The following is a 17790-nucleotide window of genomic DNA, read 5'->3' as shown; positions in this document are numbered from 1 at the left end:
TATTTTGATTACCTATCCATCGGCAGGTCGCATGATAGATCCGGACAACGTTTTCATCGAAATATATTATATCCGGTCTCTAAAAAGTTCATAAATAACACTTAAGTGCTTATAACTTTTGACAGGGTTGTCAGATCTTCAAACTTTTGAACTCGTTGGAAAGGTCTTTTGAATACCTTTCTAAAAATGTATAACATGACGGGGTTTCTTACAAAAACCATTCTTTTTACAATCTTCCGGACTTTTGTTAGAATCGTTTTTTTAGCATAACTTTTGAAGTACTTTACTAAACTTTATAGTTTTCAATAGCGACTTATGGGATCCCAAGACGGATCGAATGAGACCAATACGGTCCAAATCGGTTCACCCAGTGCCGAGATAATCCAGTGCAATTTTTTTATCAACATCCCACCACACACACAGACATTTGCTCAGAATGTGATTCTGAGTCGATAAGTATACATGAAGGGGGGTCTAGGAGGTCAAATTATGAATTTCGTTTTTCGAGTGATATTATAGCCTTTCTTCAGTAAGGTGAGGAAGGCAAAAATGTAGATTAAAAAAATCGGCAATTTTTTCCGTGTACCTATTTTTTCTCAATAGTCCTTAACAATACCTTCAACTTTGCCGAAGACTCCATATTGATCAGAAAATTCACTCAAAAGTTACATCTGTTTGAATATTTACGTACCACTTTTGTATGGACAGCTGCCAAAATTGTATGGAGACTTGTATGAGTAGCTTCTTTGGTCATAGGGAAGGCCCCCACAAAGCTTGAGCCAAATAAATAAACACAAAAAATACGATTTCGTAGAGAATCCTTTGCAAACCTATTGTTTGAAATAGTATAAAAATAGCTCAAAATAAACATATAATGTATGAACTTGAAGCTGGATGTAATTTTCATGAATTACAACATAGGCATTTTTGTTATAAAGCAATATGTATGCCTGTCTTCAAATATTTTTTCATGTTAAATTGTTGTTTTCCCTTGATTATGTCCCTCGGAAAAGTTTGAAAAATGCGATGAGCTATTTGAAAAAAAAGTTATTTATATTTTTTTGCAAAAAAAAAAAGATTCTATTGGTACTCCACATATTTTTAAACTGGTTCAATCATTATTATTTTTACTAACGCTAGAAAATGCATTCTAAACTGTTTATTTAAATTTACTTAAAAATAATAAATAATAAAAACATAAATTACAATTACAAGTATTAAATTAGTTAAGTAAACTAATTAGAATGCAATGTAATTCTCCTGTTCACTATTAGAATATTCATTATTTAAGTTGAAAACGCTTTTTAGATGTTAAGATCGAGCTGATGAGCCATCATAAGGTGCTCAATGGAAATACACAAATATGGGAAAATAAAAATTAAGGATATAATTCATATCAGTTTAATTTAATGGTTTAATGCAGAAAATCCGCAAATAACATAATAACTAAATGATTGATAATACGATCAAATTCATCTCAAATCTTTAAGTTTTAGTTTGGTAATGGTTGACCATTAAACAATTTCAATTCAAGCACGTTTTGCAAAGACAAAGATTTAAGATTATTTTGCGTTGGGTTCACAGCATATTATTGAGCGCTACTCACGACGACCGCTGCCAACGGTAATTACCAACAAAGTTCAGTCCAATCATTACAGTATCGACCTTCGCCGAGTTCACGTAGCCAAGGGGGGGTTATTTTCCTAATGACTTTCCAATGCACCACCAAATCACCACATTCCGATTTGCAACTATTTCTCCGTTGATCATTTGGTTGAAGATCACTGTCACTTTGGTTTGCCAAATGCTGCAATTCCCCATCGTTGCAGAATCCAACCGGAAAAAAAGTTGCACAAAATTCCATCAATTTCCTCTCTTGGGCACAAGTTGAACAACCGCCAACCAAACTTCACATCAAACCAACCACAAACAGGCACCAGAAGGCAGATGACCTTTCCTCTTTTCACCACAGACAGAAATCAACTCTCACTTTCACTCTCAACGGTATTTCTGCTAGTGCGTTTGCTTGTGTGTGTGCGCGCACATTTCAACTCACTTCCTCCTTTGACAGCTTTCTTTGGTTCACGACCACCACCACCAACAAAAACACGCGCGAGGGGTTCGCGACTACCTCGTGCGTTCAAGTCACTCCACAATTCGCTCCACGGCACGGTAACGAAACACGCGCGACTTGCTTGACGCGCGGCGGAATCGCGATCCGGTCCAGTGCGCGGTTCACTCCGATCTGTGGCCACCGTGGTCGTGGCTTGGCCGTCGAACCACCTTGCCTCTCTCCATGATCGCGCGCGAGAGAGAGAGCGAGGCTCCAAACGAGAGTCGGAGTGAGTTCATCGCGCGAGTGAACGCTCAGCAAGCGACGAACCGAACGCTCGCCTTTTAAGCAAACTCACTAATATTACGTTTTAGTTATATTTTGGTCCGTGTTTCGCGGTTTTGCGCGCTGATATTTAATAATGTTTCGTAACTTGATTTACAATGTTGCTGGCGCTGGGATATTTGCTGAATTAGTAGATGCGCATAATTTGTTGCACGGGCAAAATCGGGTCACGGCTCCGTGGCGAGCAGGTCAAACTTTAAAGTTGCTGTATTTATTATATTTTGTTTGGAATATTTAGCAAAACAATTATAAATAACGGAAGAAAAGTTGTAAACAAATAGTGTATCTGACTCGATGCTAAGCCATTCGTCATATTCACGGAAAATTATTAATAACTTTAAATAAAATGTTTTGAATTTATTTATATTTTACGAAAACCTTCCATCACCATAATTAATATGCATGAGTCAGCTGTAGATTATCATGTACATGTAAGAATTTGTCCTGTAAAAATATCTAAAAAAATATGTATTATTTTTATCAAATTTTTTATAATTGCAAAAACTCCCTCAAAAACGGGGACAAAAAAAGGAATTATTCAAAATTCCTTTTTTAAGGGGCTATGTGCACACACTTATACTTTTTTTAATATCTGTTTTCAGGGCATAACAATATACATCTTTATCTATTAACAAAACAAATTTGAAGACATTTGGTAATCGCTTTGCCGAGATATAGCTATTTGAAGTTAGCAGTTTTGAAAAACGGGTGCCACGATATCTCAACACTGAATTGACCAAATCGGCTCAAAAATTTGGTGAAGACTTGTTAACCCTTTACAACCCAATCCCGCCTCTAGACGGGCTTCGATTTAAAAAATCGCAAAAAATCCATTTAACCACCAATTTTTGATCTTTAAAAAGCATTGAAAAGAAGAACTTTTAAAATTTTTTAGGGTTGGTAGTTTTACTTGTATTGTATGACATTGCCAATGGATTAGTGCGCTGACCACGGAGACGGCGACTTTTGTGTCGCTGTTTGTGTACTTGTGAGTGGATCATTATATTGCATTAATATATTTAATTTATTATATAACCACACTATATTTTACATTTAACACATTATACAAAACACATGAAACTGTAAACTGGAGCGTTTGGTACGGTATGTCCACGCATCGTTCCTCCCCTGTAAATTCTGTGAAATTTGATCCGTTCTCAGAATCCTCTCTGCGGTAGACACAACGTAGTAGGGCTGGCCGCTTTAATTTTTGTAATACATTTTTGGGTGTTTTTGGATGTACTGCAATTATTAATAATGACAATAAAAGTGCTTGGGGCGTAATCTAATCACAAGACTTTCCAGCATGCTTTCATCGGACTGGCTACGTTTGTTTTAGATTAGATTGGGATTTGATTAGATTATTGTATGACTTTGCCAATGTTTAAAAAAAAATTGTAGGGGTCAACTTTGGCAGTATTTTTTACCAACATTTACTGTATTTTAAGCAAAAAGAAGTATGCTCTAATTTTTGTAGTGTCTCAGACTATGGCTCTATGATTTCTTTTACAATTTAAATGATAATGGTGCAATTCTATAGCAGAAAATAAGAAAATCGAGCAAAAAATTGAAAAAATGTAATGGTAGGAGGTTGTACAATATGCCAAATATTACCAAAAACAAACATAAACTAAACAAGATAAATGCAAATTAAAATACTAAAAATAAAACAAGAAAAACATAAAACAAGAAAAGTAAGATTTTTCGTAGAATAAAAGTTGCTCAAAATGACCGGGAAAAATAAAAAAAAATCGGAGAAAAAATTTGGGCAGTAGAGGTTAAAAGCGGTCCCGTGTGCATGATGAAGGCCGATTTTAAAAAAAGTTTATTTTAAAAAAATAATAAAAATATTGTTTTGTTTTCTCATATAAAAATCGTCAGTTTTAAGTTTTTGTATTACAAATAAATCGAATTTTAAAAATCGGGCTTCGTCATGCACACGGGATATGTCTTGAGAGTCTTCACCTCAAATTTCAGCCAATGTCCACACCCAAAGGAAAAATATAGCTCAAAATCTGCAACAGTGGATTTGCTGCAGAAAATGTCACAATTTATAACATTTTTTGCAGCAAGCCCGTAGATCATTTTTCAATTTAATTCAATTCGGTTTTATTGGTGAATAATCAAGATACAATGAGTTATTTTGAAGTGCATAACAGAGTTTTGGAGTTCCTTACAGCTGTGTGTTGCATCATAATCCATTTAGGAACAATTATTTCTTTAACTAAGGCACTAGCAAGAGTAAGAAAAAACTATAAAAAAAAACTTACAGAAATAGATCATTTTTGTTCGCGTGTATTACAACATTACAGCGATCTCCAGTTCTCACCAACACATATAATGCTGGCCCGTCCCCGAACAACACTCCAAAGAGAAGAATATGTTGATGCTCTTTCACTCTCATTCCATCAAGCGTTCATGGCGCGGTGGTAGCGTGTCGGATCATTAATCAAGAAGTGTGTGGTTCAATCCTCGTTCTGATAAGGGTTTTTTTGTGAAATACAACCAAAAAGCCGTCGGTAATGTCGATAATTGTCGGTAACGGGCAAAAATGTCATACCCTTATATCGCAAAAAATGCATGAGGACAGATTTCATGCAGAATCTGATATACTTTCATGCCACCATGCATCACAATCATGCGACCGCCGGTTGGGTGCATCCATTCTCGAGATAGCTCCCGTCAATCAACTGGGTTTCAGGAGAGATTGAAAATCATCTTTATAGTTTTTATATTTTCCTTATTTTGAAATTTTGTGATTGTCTACATGTATGTAGCCCCTTAACGTTTTTGTTTCTTTTTCTAAAGAAATATGGCACTTTTGGACTTTTTGCAAAACAATTGAAATTTTGAATTTTTGGACCACAGATAGTTTATGCATTTTTAAATGGAGCAGCCGTGGCTGACTGGCTACGCTGTTCGCTTTGTAAGCGAATGATGCTGGGTTCGATTCCCATCTGCTCCAAACGATGATGTTAAGGAAATATGAATTTTTGAAACTCTAAATATGAACAAAAAATCAAAGTCACTCGAACCGGGGTTCGATCCCCCGTCCTTTGGATTGGTGAATTAGGAATACTATTACTACAAACTATATACGCGCTGGGTCTTTGTCCAATTGACAAGGTCTCGGAAGTTCTAAATAACGTTTGAATCCGATTGATGCAAACGTTCTTTAGGGCGGGGCTTGTCGATTCAAGCTGAGGTACCTCGCGCACGGCTAGCCTGCGTAGAAATGGGTCACCGAAGCTCGGCAGAGCTAACACCATCCAAATGCCTATGCGAGTTATTTGCATGTATAGGATGTCAAATCTACAATACATGGAAACAACTCAATTTGTAAGAAGTGACCGCGTGGTCCCGTTTGGTTGGTTGCACACACACACACACACAGATAGTTTATGCATTTTTAATCAAGTAAAAGTTTTTTAGAGCTTTTAACAAATTTTGGGACTACAGATAGAAAAAAAGACGAAAGAAAATATTTTCATAAATTCATTAATTTTTAGCAAATTTGTGACAGTAGCGTAACTGAAATATTAAAGCATTTTGTTATACTTTTGTGATAACTTTTAATGTAATTTATTTATTTTTTCACCCCCTGAACCACTACCGTACTTGAGGGACAAAAAAAAAATGAATAACAAGTAACAACAGCCTCATTTGAATGGATCTTTGACCATGCATCCCATGTGTCAAAAAGCTATTTTGCATAATTAGTTTTTCCATGCAAGGCTCTATACAATTTAGAGGCTGTTCTTACAAAATGGGCATGTGAATATTCGAATATATTTGTTCCCAAAAATAACTTTAAAAAAAATCATTACTCAGATTCAAAAGAATCATTTTTTGTTCCACGTAACATACAAAAAAAGGAAAAACTAAAAAAGGCTTGTGGGAATCCAACTTATAGCGATTTTTTTTTATTTATTTGTTGTTTTATTGGTGATTGTGCGCTTAAAAGATAAGACCAATGCAAATGCCATTCAGTGCCTCCAAAATCGGTGACAAAAACTTTTAAAAATAATTGAAAAACATAATTATTTCCTAATCAAAACTTACAACTTTGCCCAAGAAAATTCTTTCCCAGGATATATATTTTCGTAAATTTACATACCTTTTAACACTTTTTAAGAAATCTCAAACCCCCTCCCCTCCCTTCTCGTGGACAATTTTCCATACAAAAATAACGTGGTTTATGGCTTCAATCATGCAAAAAGTCTTCTTTGGTCGTAGAGACGCCTCCTGCAAAGCTTTTAAGCTTAATAAAAAAAAAAAAAAAAAATGTGTGTGAGAAATTGCTCCACATTTAAGGGAACAATTCAAAAGAAAGCAAATTGACGTTCATGTAAATTATTCAAAACACCGCCCATTACGCACTACTCTGTCACGCTACCGCACTGAGTACACATTGTTAAAAAGTCACATAAACCAACACTCAAATGTGGCCCACTACCAGTAAACAAACACACACTTCATTCCAGTGTTGTTCCAAGTGCGCCATCTCAATATAAGCCGAACTCCGATCGAACGTGCACGATTGTGTTTAAGCCAAGTCGAGCAATCACTCTCACTTCTCACTCTATTCTCACCCCTCGCAACTTGAACTCCTTAACAAAAACCGAACTCTATTACAGTAGAGTTGGCTCTGTTGAGGAGAGGCAGCGGCGAAATGCAGCACAATCGGCACAAGATCCGGGACCGAAGTTTTGTCCGCCGCCGCGTCGTGCATGCAAAGTCGTGGTGGTGACCGCGGCATGTGTTACAGATCCGGAATTGGATTGTGAGGTGGAGTGACTAACTTGACTCTTATATGTGCATTTAAACGAGCATCGTAGTCAGTAAATACCAATTGAGGATTAACAATGAGATTATATTAAAGTCTACTGTTTAATTTAAAAAAATTAAATTCAATTGAAATTTAAATTTTTAAACATGCAAAAAATAACTCTTGTGCAAAACCGCGCGGGTTCGTTTCTGCAGCCGCATTCAAGTCACTCTCTTCACTTTGCGACTTATGTAACGAGCGTCGTGGCGGCGATGACGCGCCGCTCTGTTGTGATTCTGTGGTCGCAAGTTCTTTCCTCTTGGACACTTTTTTTTCTCTAGCTGGTTTGACGAAGAAAGAGGAAGCGAATTGGCGCGCGCTCTCCGGGAAAATTCCTCCGTCTTTGTCGACGGTTGAGAGTGAGAGTCTTTTCCCTGTTTTGGGTGGCAACAGGGGTCTTTCGAGATTTCCCTAGGGAGCTTCCAAAAATTACGTAGCATTTATTTAATGTCAAAACAAATTTGAATAAACTTTTCAATTTAAATGTTTTTAAATCAGTTCAAATCAGTTCTTTGAGTGATTCACCACAAATGAACTCGATTAAGTCACGTACAAAATTGATGTCACTTAAGAGGTATTTTCCCTCTCCGAGAAATTCAAAGTGCGTACCAACCAACGGAAACAACATTTTTGTAGCCAGCAGCCTACCTACACAACTCGATCAACGAAATTTTCCACCGCGCATGCCCGGCGATGACACGGTGAATGGAATTAAATTTGCTCCTTTGCCGAAGCCCCACGATGCGAGAGAGACAGACAGAACGGTCGTTTTGCGTCTTATTTTTATACTGCATTATTTTTATTCCACGCAAGACACACGATCGGGTCCGCTCATGCCGCCACTGACTGGCTGGCTGCTGCTGCTTTCGGATTTGTTTGTATGCGAGAAAGAAATTTAGAAAGTGGAGAGAGAGTTTTTAATATTAAATTTTTATAACTTACGGATTCAGTCATCGACTTCGACATGAATTCACAATAACAATAACTACGAAAAAAAAACGTGTAATTTTCGGTTATATTAGATGCACATAACTGGAGCATCAAATCAGACCTAATGTCGCGTTGAATAAGACGTAAAATTACACGACCATAAATCATCCAAGGTCGTGTAAAATTACATTTAACGTGACTCCGGTGGATCGCTTTTCGAATAGGAATCTTAAAAATTATTATTGGAATAAAAAAGCCGGGTAATACTGTCCAAAACTAAAATGTATTTATTGTAACACATCATAATTTTACGACACAACTTAAATCACAGCTGAAAATGGTTTTTCTTCTTCAATTTTCTGCCGGATTTTCGCCCTTGGATTTTGTTCCACATCAGTCGAACACCCCACGGGAGAAGGCATCAAGGTGGCACAACTGGAGAGAACTCACTTCTTGCGCACTATGTTTTAATCCACTCCGGGAACTTCCTCTTGGAACGAAAGTGTTCAGCCAAGAACAAGAAGCGGCTTGCCGAAACAGTTCATCATGGGTGCCTGCCACAACCTGCCAAAAACGAGACGACAAAAAACATCAGCGATCTGTTTCACCACTTTAAACATTAATAAACTTACCTTTATCTTGAACGGTAGCAGGTTCTGGCCAGTAAAGGTTCAAAATTGCAGATTGTTTCGCCCGAAAATGACTGCTGCAACAAAATTCTTAGCGACGTCGAGCATGGCGAACGTTTTGACAGTTCAGCACTCGGACGAAAATGTCGGGTTTCTTTTGATGTAAAATTACATCTTATTTGATGCTCCAGTTATGTGCATCAAATAAAGCGTAATTTTGGGTTATTTGACCTGTAGTTTTAGGTTTCATATAATGTAGAGGAGTACCAATGGGAATTTTATCAATTTACGTCATAATATACATAATTTTACATTGAAAATACGTTTACACGATTCAATAATAGGTAAATTCAACGATTACATCAAATGTAATATTCCAAATTTTTTCGTGTGTATGGACAGTCAAAACAGGAGCGAGGTCGTCGGAGTTGTCCCAATTTGGTGTTTTTTTGATGTCAGCATTATTTTTTGGTAAAAAATCAACATAGGCGGCAGTTTGTTAAGATTACTATAGCTATAGCTATTGCTATAGTCAAAAAAAAAATCAAATTGCTATAGTGTTGCTGTTTATTTCTTGAGCAGTTCTCTCAGATCTCGGTCATTCGATTTTTTTGTATCCGACTGAAACTTTTTTGGTGCCTTCGATATGCCCAAAGAAGCCATTTTGCATCATTAGTTTGTCCATATAATTTTCCGTACAAATTTGGCAGCTGTCCATACAAAAATGATGTATGAAAATTCATTCGTGAAATTTTCCGATCTTTTCGAAAAAAATATTTTCAAAATTTTCAAGCCAAGACTAACATTTTAAAAAGGCGTAATATTGAATGTTTGGCCTTTTTGAAATGTTAGTCTTGATTTGAACATTTTGGAAATATTGTTTTCGAAAAGATCGGAAAATTTCACGAATGTTTCATATTTTAACATTGAAAATCGGACCATTAGTTGCTGAGATATCGAAATTTAAAAATGGTGGGTTGTTTGGGTGAGACGTAGAAAACATCAATTTTCCTGTTTTTAAACCTATGCATTGCAATATCTCAGCAACTAAAGGTCGTATCAACAAAGTCCGAAGAAGCAAAATATAGAGAATTTTTTTCCTCAGCTTTTCAAAAATATTTTTTCTAAAAGTGTCGCACATGTGCAGTAATTTAAAAAAAATGAAAAACTGCGACTATTTTCAAAAATGTTACCTAAAAATGGATTCAACTTGAAAACGGTGCACTTTATCAAAATTTCACTAAATTACTTTTTGATTGCAAATTTGATTTTACATCGAAAAATGAAGTTGAAAAATTTTTGCGACCAATATTTTGATTTTTTGAAAAAATCTGTATTGATTAAAAAATTCATAACTCGGTCAACGATTTTTTGCACAACCTGAAAATTTCTGAAAAGTTGGCATTTTATGTCCTCTAAAACATATCAAAAAATAAAAAAAATAAAAATAGTGTTTTTTGCAAACCAAGTTTTAATGATAAAAAGTTAAATAAAAAATCACCAAATTTTTTTTTACTTTGTATCATTTTTTCCAGTGTAGTCCACATCCATACCTACAACTTTGCCGAAGACACTATATAGATAAAAAAATTCCTTCAAAAGATACAGATTTTTGAACTTCCATACATATTTTTTTTTATGGACAGCTGCCAAATTTGTATGGAAAAACTAATGATGCAAAATGGCTTCTTCGGGCATACCAAAGGCACAAAAAAGTTTCAGCCGGATTAAAAAATACAAAAAAAAAAAACGAATGACCGAAGACCTTCAGAACTGCTCATATTTGAAATTATTCATGTCAAGAGTTTTTTTTTTTAAAAAAAAAGGTCCAACAAACCAAATTTCCAGTTTTTGCCGCCTTGAGTCAGGGGTATTTAAAAACAACCAAGAAGCAAAAACAGAAAATTGGGTTTATTGGACCTTTTAACTCCAGAAATAGGTAATCAAATATTCAAATTGGGTACTAAAGCCCTATGTCAATTTTTATGTAAAAAATTTTTATGCAAAAAAAATTGACGAGACAACATTTTTTCGATGGATCAACTATGGTCTCCTTGTCTGTCAAGTAGGAGCTTTTCTGTCAAGAAGGACCGCGAGGTTAATTTTTCAAAATTTATTTAAAAATCAATTTTAAACTCTTTTTGGTCGTACAAAGGGTCATTGTACTCAGAGAAAAAAAAAAGCTTTATCACTGTAAACAATAATATCAGCAATCTAAGCTTCATTTTAGGACCCAATTATCCTAAAATTGAGTCTTGAAATGAAAAATCAAATTTGATGTTAAAAGTAAAAAAAAAATAGAAAAAATGAGCATAAATTTTGAAAAAAATAGCAAAAAAAAAACTTTAACATGTGAACTCTCGTGAGTAAATTGTCCGCATTTTAACTTTACTCAAAGGATGCCATTTCATGTTTAAAAACCACCAAAAAATAAATGTCCACGTCATTCTTGTAAAGATTATGTTACAGTCCAGACTTGGTTATCCGAAGCATCGATTATCCGAAGGTATTTTAGTCAAATTCAAATGATTGTTTGCTTAAAAATAAAAAATAAAATGTTTTTTTTTTTTCAATATTTCTGCCCCGCCCCTTGGCGAGTAGTTTAGGGGGCATACCAAATCTCAACAATCAAAAATAGAACAACAACAAAAAATTCTAGATTAAATTTTCAAAAGGTTCTATCTGCATAGGAAACCCATGACTAATAAGCTGTTTTGAAAATTTACTCTGGAATTATTCTAGATTCGATTATCCGAAGTGAAATTTTGCCAAAGCATTCGGATAATCGAGTCTGGACTGTATTTTTTTCTGTACAGACAAAACCATAAACATTTCTCTTCTAAGAAATGGTTCATTCTGGGGTTCAGTTATCCTAGGAAATGATTTTCTTGGATATGGGATAGAATCGTTCCTGACATTTGTGTCATCAGGTTTATTGAGATCCTGCTTTAAAAAGGTATATTATGGAATTTTTAATGGAATTATTATTATTTATTTCCTAAAAATGACTGCTATTTCAATACACAGGTAACAACAGCCATCATCGCGTTTAAAATGGAGCACACGTCAAAGACAGAAAGCAAGACAGAAAACAAAAACGGTTCCGATTCAGTTAGTAGTTCACACGACGTCGCTAAACTAATTCGATCGGTTCGTTATGTAACCCCCTGCGCGCAAATGCTTGGGGTTAGGTGAGCCACCAAGCGAAAAACAACGAAATCTCGCAACGTGTCGCAACATTTAGCGGAATTTTAAATTTGGATAGTGCCTCGCGCTTGCACGGATGTTTTGAGACCATGAGTTTGAATTATATCGAGAGCATGATATTTAGATATTAATTTATTAAGATTTAGGAAACGACTTTTAGCGACCATGTCAAAATTAATGTCAACCGTTGAATTTGTCTAAATGCACAATTTTTCAATTTATTTAAACCTTAAAAGTTGACTGACATCAGCGCGTTAAGGTTTGACGGCGTGTGGGAAAAAGGCGGCGACCAACAACCTCCGAGCTGCGCAGCTCTTCTCAAATGCCGCAGGAAAATGACGTCGTCGACCGGAGATCGGCCGCGAAAGGCAACTCACCTGTGCTCGCGAAGATTAAATTTCACTTTCGTTTCACGCGCAGCAAAACGGCACTCTATTCGAAATCAGCCTTGCCGTTGCGCGCGCAGAGTTGTATGCGTGAGTATTTTAATATATATTTTTCAAAATGAGTTGTTTGAGAGGAAAACTAATGCAAACACTTTTTATTCATGTTTCGATTCACTTCATTTATGTGTATATTATGTTCGTCGTCTTTCCTTCACCCTGTAGGTATACATAACAGGCAGATTCAATCGGCACTGGATTGAATTAGCCGTTTGGCTACACATGGAAGACGGCAAACTTTTGCAAGTGTTGAGCATATTTGCACAAACCTATACTGGCAGAAAGCCATGCTTCGGGTTTGCTCGTCTACCATGGTCCATGGCGGTGAACATCTTTACCTTCTACTCATGCATCGTTAATTGAATTGATATTTAAAAAGGAAACCTTTAAAAAGATGAAGATAAACTAGAAACGGATGTGGGTTTCCAGCTTTCAAGCTCGTTGCAGTGAAATAAGCTAGCTTCTTGCAAGATTGATGGTTTCTAATCTTGATTGATTGTTGATACAATTAAATCAGAATTAAAAATTAAAATTCTAAAAGTCTATGTTTCATGACGAATTTCGATTCTTTTCCGCAAATTTGGTTAAATTTGCCCGCTTTTTCAACAGCTGAACGATATGTAAACTAAAAACTACCACATTCGTGAAATTCAGCCCAAATTAGGTACTAATGTTTGTTACTACCCAAAGGTCCTGACACTCATCGCCGAGCAAATCTTTGCGCGATAGGAGCGCACAACCATTCGCGAGCGAACACGACTATTTGGAGGCAACTTTGAGCGACAAAACGCAATCAGCCTCTCTGAGCAACTCGCTGAATTACCCGATTGAAGCAGAGAGGGAAAGCAAAGAGAGAGTATTCGGTAGCGATTGCTGTGGGAGTGACAAACGGTAGGGAATAGTCAGAGCAGTTTTTCGTCGCGTCCGATTTGTAATAGCGAGTGAATGAGTTGTTTTTTAGCAATCAGTACGCTTTACGCTTTTTATTTCGTCGATTTCTCTTAAACCATACAATATTTTTTAATGCTTCAAAAAGCGTTTTCTAGATCTTAATAATACTTACAAATTGCTTTTAAAAGATTGCAAAAATGTTGCGTCATGCCAGAGAAATCGACAAATTAGGAAAAACGTAACGCATCGCGTAAAAAGAAGTTTGACTGTACTCAATAAAATTAAAAAAATCTCTAAGTTTGCAACATAATAACGATTTTTTTTTCGTTCAATTTTTTTGTCAAAATAGCTTAAAATGTGACAAGAAGACTCACGAAAAATGCAGGATGGTATGTCTTTCCTAAAAAAAATACAAAAATCATTTACTAAAACTGTTTTTCTGAAAAGTGGTCTTAACGTCAAAATTATCAAAAACCGATCGTGAGCTGAGAATCCATTCCCCAGACAATTTTACATAAAAGTCTCCCACACCCAACCGGCGGTCGCATGATTGTGATACATGGCGGCATGAAAGTATATCAGAATCTGCATGAAATCTGTCCTCATGCATTTTTTGCGATATAGGGGAATGACATTTTTGCCCGTTACCGACAATTATCGACATTACCGACGACTGATTGTCTGTATTGCAGAAAAAAATCTTGACAGAACAAGGATTGAACCATCAATTTCTAGGTTGCTGAGCTGACACGATACCACCGCGCCATGGACGCTTGATGAATTGTGTGGGACAGAGCGCGAACATAATGTTCTCTCTGGAGTGTTGCTCGGCGACGCGCCAGCATTATATGTGTTGGTGAGAACTGCAGATCGCTGACATGTTCACACGCGGGCAAAATTGAGCTATGAGCTTGCTGCAAAAACTGTTATAAAATGTAACATTTTCTTTAGAAAATCCACTGTTATATATTTCCTTTGGGTGCATATTGACCATTGTCCAATGTCCAATCCTTGTGAAGATACAGCGGTTTTAAAAATAAAAATGTTGAAAAATAGGTTTGTTGGTGGTTTTTGGCGATTTCTATACGACAGACTTGATTTTTCAGTCTGGTGAATATTTGTACCAGAAAGCTCTTTCAATTTTTCATAAGTTTGCATTTGACAGCTTTTCAATTTGACTCGTTTTAATATTTACATAAGCTTATTTACTATCCTGGTTTTTACCACACTGAAAAAAAAATATTCTATTTTCAATTAGATACTAAAACATTTTTTGTCCCTATTTTGGGGATATTGCTCCTAGGATACGACCTTCTTTGTGCATATTTATTCTTGCCCACGAAAATGAAGATAATGACAGCACGAATCATTTTCAAGGGGCAGATTACTGCCAGTTTTGGAGAAATGCACAATTTCGTTCAAGTTTGATAGACCCAAAATAGATCCTAGGCCCAAAATAGGGACAAATACCCTACAAACCTTCGGATAATCGAAACTTCGGGTAACCGAGGCTTCGGATAATCAGGTCTGGACTGTAGTGATAGTTTCTGTGTTGCATCCGTAATTTTTATTCACTCTCTTTGGCATTCTTGGACATTCTTTCTCCCTCCACCTTGTTCAAGAAAGTTTTTCCCCTAGCAAAGTATGTTTTACATTTTTTTTTGAATTTTGGGAAGGGGTCGAGCAGGTAGGTTATTTTGGTTAGTGTTATCGTAACATTTTCTTTGTATGTATTTAATAAATGTAAATTTTGTGTTTAAATTTTCTCCAATGCTTAAGACGTAAAATAAAACTCTGCCAAAGCTTTGTTCGTGTACGTACCTATTTTTCCCCTTTTAATCCTGCGCGATGAAGTAACCAGCTAGCCGTTGAGGCAAAGAAAAGCAAGAAGAAAGAAAAATCTTCCTCCGATATTGCGTTGTCCGACACTGTTATGATAACGGCACTGCGGCCGCTCTGGCCTCACAACTTTTTTACACGACGCACAACAACAAAAACACAAGTCAAAGCCGTCTTCCCCGCCGTTCGTTCCGCTGACGGATTTTAATGAAAAAAAGAAAAAAAAGAGCACGCACTAACGACCGCTTTTTGGCCTTTTCCTTCTGTTGGGAGTAAAATTTGGCCGATTTTTCCCCTCCTCGCGAATTAGGGTCACTATTTTGGGCCACGGAAAAACACCTGCATTTGGCACCACATTTTCGGATTTTTTCTGCACAAATCCTCACGAGCACCGCGGGCGCGCCATTAGCTACGCAATTGCACCCGAAAGAAGCCCGGAATTCAGATGATTTTCAGCCGAATTTTATGACTGCACTCATTATTTTTCACTTTTCTTCTCGGCCTGCAGCAGGACTGACTCTGACAGGAGGAGAGAATTACACACGCAAAACGGAGACAGCGCTTGACTGACGGATGAATGAAACCAGGGGCAGTGACATTTTGAAAGGGCGCATGAACTTTATTTAATAAAAATCATTGTTTAAAAGATAAAACCGAAACATTTTTTTTTGTTAAAATTAATTAGGCCGCTCCAGTTTTCTTTTTCAATAATTGGGCCGACAAAAAATATACAAGCAATTTTAATGGAAAAGAAACTTAAAACATAGTCATAAATTTCTAGAATTCATTTTTTGCAATTTTTAATATTTTTTATGTTTCAAATCGTAACAAACTTTTCCATTTTTTATTCGGAATGATCGATTGTACAACAACGATTGAATTTTATTTGATATTTAAGTTTTCCGATAACTGTAAATCAAGTTTTACCTCAAGTAATTTACCCATGTTTACAAAAAAAAAGTTTTAGGGAATCGTTTGGAACAAAATTTAAATGAATTAATGAATTTCGTCAAACAATTACAAATATTTTTCCTGAGAAAACCATTGCCAAACTCAAGTTGGAATCTTTCCACATATATTCAATCAATGTTACGAAATGAAACAGAATCATTAATTAACGCTAGTCATAATCTTTAAAATTAGGCTCTATTTTTATATTAGTATTTTATTAACTTTGTTGTTGTTTTAGTAAAAGTTTGATAAACAAAAAATAATAATAATCTCTTCATTAATAAAACAAAATCATGAAAATTTGTGTCAAATGCATCTAATGTTTATTATGATTTTTAATGCCTTAAATAGTCTTTTTATCCTCAAATAAATAGAAATAGTGGAAAAAACCTTAAATTTAAAGTAAAATGCTAAAGAAGAATTGAGTGAATTTATTTTGAAAATTGTACAAACTATTACAGAATTATTCAAGAGTTAGAACATAATTTTCAAACAAGTATGCCTGGCATCCCCGATCGGTCAAGGCCTGTATGCCTGGAATTCTCGACTTTGCCCATCTTTTAGACAAAAAATAGCAAATTCCCGACTTTTTCTCGATTTTGTGCGGATTTTGGCGAATTTCCGACTCTCCCGATTTCCCGACTTGAGTGGCCACCCTGAAATTACCGAAATAATGTAACACTTAGAAAAAAAAAACTAATTTTCATCGATTCGAATTCTTTGTGAGGTTGAATCTCAGAAACCCTTCGTCTGAGTTTTAAAGCTTCAGAGAGAAAATTGTTAAAAAAAACAGATATTCAAACAATTTTTCAGCGGTATTTTTCATTCAAGAAGTATTTTTAAAATGCAAAGAAAAACAACCGAAAAGAATCGCAATTCGCAATTCGCAATTTTCAGTGTAAGAACGGGCCTTGACCGATCTTATGCGCTAGGTTCCCGACGAACACGCACTGCCCTTACACCTACATCTCACCCTTGCTCTGAGTCAGTACGAGCAACACGCTAGAACACGCTTTGAGTGTTCGTGCCAGGCATGCACACCTTCTTTTCCGATTACGCATTTTAACTCGGCCGGGGGTGGTACATTACGTAGGGTTTGATGTAAATATAAGCGCCTAACCATTTAAAGTGTGCCTAACAAATTTCATTAGCATAGCATAGCATTGGTGTCTACCCGTAGCTGCTACTTCGTTATTGACCAGGACCCCCAAAAATTGCTCCGTGGACCACAGATAAAAAGTAGGAACCAATCATCACCCCTTCGCAATTTTCAAAGGTCCCTATCATGCTGATCAATACCGACGCCGGCCACGACCAGTGGTAAGACACGGGGAAGTGGATGGGAATGTTAGTCCGATACTTGAGTGATGGGACCGCCAAATCGACTGCGTCTCCGACAAAGTATCACATGTGTTTTGAGGGGTTAGTAAGATGGGTATGAGGTCAGGATTCACTGTGGTAGGTGATGCGACCATAAGCAATTTGTTTATCGGTTGAAATTTTTAAAAATCTTAGGCAGCCGGCTGCGGAAAGATACATTGTTAATTATTTAGAAAGTTTTTAAACGAACGCGTGCCTCCCGAGCATTTGTGCTGTGGGAAGGACTTTTGATTTTCGAAAACATATTAAATTTTAAATAAAAAAAAATATACGGTAAACGTGGAAAAACATACT

At 36.2% G+C, this 17790-nt stretch overlaps 1 protein-coding gene across 2 annotated transcripts in view; it reads right to left on the bottom strand.

Moving 5' to 3' along the window:
• The window catches only part of LOC6032206 (transcriptional regulator ovo), a 56051-nt gene extending 40346 nt beyond the window's left edge, over positions 1–15705 (bottom strand). The window contains exon 1 of one of the 2 annotated variants that reach the window (XM_038262966.1): positions 15148–15705. The gene's annotated coding sequence lies outside the window, so the exon portion shown is untranslated. Of the gene's footprint in view, positions 1–2056; positions 2240–15147 lie in introns of those variants that run through there. The other variant, XM_038262965.1, reaches the window with a different exon arrangement.
• Positions 15706–17790: the final 2085 nt, after the last annotated feature.

The sequence above is a fragment of the Culex quinquefasciatus genome, chromosome 3, assembly GCF_015732765.1.
Source record: "Culex quinquefasciatus strain JHB chromosome 3, VPISU_Cqui_1.0_pri_paternal, whole genome shotgun sequence".
Taxonomy (NCBI): domain Eukaryota; kingdom Metazoa; phylum Arthropoda; class Insecta; order Diptera; family Culicidae; genus Culex; species Culex quinquefasciatus.
This window is presented reverse-complemented; position numbering and strand designations above follow the sequence as displayed.